Here is a 3702-nt window from a genome sequence, read left to right as displayed (position 1 = left end):
AGGCTTCCTACAGGCTTCCATGCCAGCAGAGCCCAGCCTCCCGCTGTGAGTTAGCGCTGTCAGGCAGACTGTCCGTTTTCTAGAACACTCCGAGGCAGGCGAGAGCACCTCTGGAGTAGGATCCTTCTTCAGGCCCCGGTGAGCCTGACACCCCCTGTAAGTGAGCATGGCGTCTAGGAGGCATGGCCAGCTTGAACTCTGGCAGGAGAACCTAGTGCTGGTGCAGGTGCCCTCATTCTTGCTTCCTCCTTGGCCCTCACAAGGGCTACTGAGGTAACACCAAGAGAGGAACTCCCCATGGGCCAGTGATGCCACCAGTGGAGGGAGGGGCTTCCCAACCCCGCTGACCCAGGCTGGAGACGAGGCCAAGGCCCGCGGGCTGGGCCCCGAGGGCTGCCCTATGTGTTCCCAGTCAGCTGGCCCTCTTTTTCAGCTCTATGGGTCCTGGTCATCTATGTGGCTGGCAAGGTTCATCCAGAAAGGGGGGTTCTGTGTGGTGAGGGAGCCCCACTGGAGTGAACAGCTAGGGGCCTACAGATGGAGCCGGGTTTCCACAGTGGCTCTTGTTTCCAGGCATGTCCTGCTCTAGGATTAGGATCCTGAGGAAAACTCTGGGCTGCGGCTTCTCTCACCGCTCAGCTCTGCACTTTGTCTGATCCGGGCATCAGAGGCCAGACTGTGAGCTATATAACTCAGCACCCTGGGTACCAGGCTCTATCCTTTGCCCCAGTCACCCTGTGTCTCTCAGCTTCTGCCTTTAGCACCTGCACCACCACTGGGTTCTCCTGAATTAGAGACATGAAAACATCCATTTGGGTATGATTCTTTTTACATCCCAGGTCAGCCTTTACTTGAATATCATAGAGGATCTACAGGAATGCAGACGGATCCATGTTAAGACCACACACCCTGATTTCCAATAACGCTTGGCCCTAGGCATCTGCAACCAAAGCACTAATAGGGACACATGTGGGGATTTCCAGCCTTCATTCATAGTCCACACAATAGGGGTCCCACTGTGGTTACTATTTTTTATACTATTTGTAGATAGTCTCTAATTCAGTGTCCAGAGTGTTCTGTCACCATCCTGGCCATTCGTGGGGATCCAAAGCAAGCTGTAAGGATTGGTCTCCAAACCCAGACAAAGCCTCACCAGCAGACTCCCATGGCATGAAAGTAATCCAGCTTCTAGCTTGGAATTCTGTTTCCCCTGCACCATAGGGCCTGGCTTCTCTGGGAGCCGAGGCTCCCAGCAAAGCCTGCCATTCTCCCAGGACAGGGCCTGCTGATGCCCCCGAGGTGTGGACGTGGGTCCTGGATCCTGGATGTGCTATTAGACAGCAGCTTTTTGGGGCACGCTGGCATGGTCTGAGGGGATATGTAGGGAATACTCGCTAATGAGTGCTGGTGCATTCTTGAGCAGCTCATAGAACGAGTCCACCATCTTGCAGTAGAGACTTCGCTGCAGGACGAATGGCCGGAAGAGGTTGAGAGGCTGTGCCCTGCGAATGGCCTCGGGCAGTCCCACGGTGTCGGGCACCTTTCGGTTGCCAATAAAGAAGTGATGGAGCTTCTTCTCGAGCAGGCTCTTCTCCAGGAAGCAGAGCAGCTCATGCAGACGCACATCCAGCTGCCCAGCCTTCCAGTCAGTGGCCTGCCGGGAGAGCAGGAGGTGCAACAGGGCTGTTTTCACGTGGTAGCTGCCAAGTCTGCTGGGGCCGGTCAGGCGGCTCTGCTTGGAGAGCAGAAAGGAGGTGATCTGCAAGCAGGTGAGGTGGCAGGGACCTTCAGGCAGCCTCTTTGACATCATCCTAAGGAAGTGTCGCTCGTAGACAGCAAAGGACAAGAGCCAGTCAATGCTGGATGCTGGGGTCCCCCCAGAGGACTCCCTGGGAAGGTGGGAGACAAAGTACAGGTCCGAGTCATCACAGTGGATCACAGGAATCATGTTGAAGGGCATGAACTTGCCTGAGCGGAACCTGATCTTGAGGGACCCTGGGGTGTCCAGCTGGTTAAAGGCCAGGTCGAACTCGTATTTGCGGGCAATGCGGTGCCAGGCTCTGGTGAGGGCTGTCTGGAACCACTTCATGACCTGCACCGAGTCTAGATATGGGGAATCTCGGGCACACAGTGGGTCTTCTGCCTCACAGCCAAGCTGCACCAAGTTGTTTTTGCCGTGGAGGAGACACAGCATGTCCTCCCCAAGTTTGGTCTTGCCACAGATGCAGCCCAGCATATCCTCAGCCCAGACCACCTTAATCTGGCCATAACCCTGGCGATCCAAGGGCACAGAGTGGTTGGAGCACCAGAGCCCTGGATAGAAGTAGTAGGGCTCTGGGGGTGTGAAGGGCACAAAGAGTTTGCACAGCAGCAGCCTGTCCACCTGCCAGTTCTTATACATGCTGTCCACGCCAATGAAATCCTCCACCTCCATGTCTGTGTCCCGGTTGCAGAGGCTTCTCAGAGCTTCCAGCAAGTCATCCACGAAGCCTTCCACAAACTCGCGGGTACGAGTCGCATCGGCTGTGGCTCCCCGTATGCAACGCTCACGAAAGTGGTCGAGCATGGCCTTGTTGGGAGGGTGAGGCCCCGGAGGGGTGCACCCTTCAGGCCAGGCAGCTCATTCTTGGTGCCGCCCAGGCACCGGGTGAGGGCCCGTCCTGGTGGTCCTGCCGCCACAACTCGATCACCAGGAAGAGGATCATGCAGAGGGTGCTCCACAGGTCCCAGGTGATGCGGTTCTCATTCTGCTGCCGGCCCTCCTCCGCCACCTGCTCCAGGGCCTCCTTCTCGGCCGCCAGCCGTGCCACCTCCTCCTCCAGGCGTAGCTGCTCCAGCTGCAGCTCCTCCTGGTACGCCTGCATCTTGCGGATGATCTCCTCCTCATTCTCGGGCACGGTGGTGTTCTCCCGAGGGAACAGCAGAGGGTGGTTGACGATGGCTGTCACCACCACCAGACACACCCGGAAGAGCTCCAGTGCCATGCTGGGGCTTTCCTAGGGGGAGAGAGACAGACAGACAGTCACACCAAGCTCCCAACAATGCCAAGTCTTCCCTAGACCTGCACACCGACCTCCACCTCCCCGAGCAGGTGAGTGTCTTAGAGCTCTGCTCCCACCGAACCCACTATCTCTTCTCCTGCTTAAGTCTAGTCCTGGGAACAAGAGCCCGAAGTTCTGCGCCACCGATCCTGGCTGAACAGCCACTGTGGTGGATCTCTGTTCTGTATGCCCAGACATTCCTCTTTCTGGTAGCAGTACCCCATTTTGCCTGGGAATCAGCCTTTTTCTACTCCCAGTCCTTATGGCTTGGGTGGGGATAACCTTGCCCCACCTCCAGGGACGAACATATGATTGTGGTCTAGGGTTTCCAAGGGAACAGGGAACAGCTGGTGGTGGCTCTGTAGCTGCCTCAAAGTAGGGGTCTGCCTGAGAAAGATGCCTACGTAGAGGAAAGCAGACTCCCAACCCCTGGATCCAGCTATGTCTGAAGCCATCACCTCTGAACTCTTTAGTCATACAAATCAGTAAATTCTCCTTTTTGTTTAAGTCAGTTTGAGTTATTTTTCCGTCATTTGAAACCAAAAACAGTCCTGAATAAGCCATTCCCTTCTTCTCCTAGTGAATGCCTTGTGGTGAACACATTTTCCTCAAGGTCTAGTGGAGAAGAACAGGAGGGCTGGATTCCAAAGTCAGCCCAGTC

At 55.9% G+C, this 3702-nt stretch overlaps 1 pseudogene; it reads right to left on the bottom strand.

Moving 5' to 3' along the window:
- Positions 1 to 966: 966 nt before the first annotated feature.
- Positions 967 to 3341, bottom strand: LOC118908889 (inositol 1,4,5-trisphosphate receptor-interacting protein-like; annotated as a pseudogene).
- Between the last annotated feature and the right edge of the window lie 361 nt (positions 3342 to 3702).

Source organism: Manis pentadactyla, unplaced genomic scaffold (genome assembly GCF_030020395.1).
Source record: "Manis pentadactyla isolate mManPen7 unplaced genomic scaffold, mManPen7.hap1 scaffold_345, whole genome shotgun sequence".
NCBI classification, from domain to species: domain Eukaryota; kingdom Metazoa; phylum Chordata; class Mammalia; order Pholidota; family Manidae; genus Manis; species Manis pentadactyla.
The sequence above is the reverse complement of the archived record's forward strand: the minus strand, read 5'-3'. Positions and strand labels throughout refer to the sequence as shown.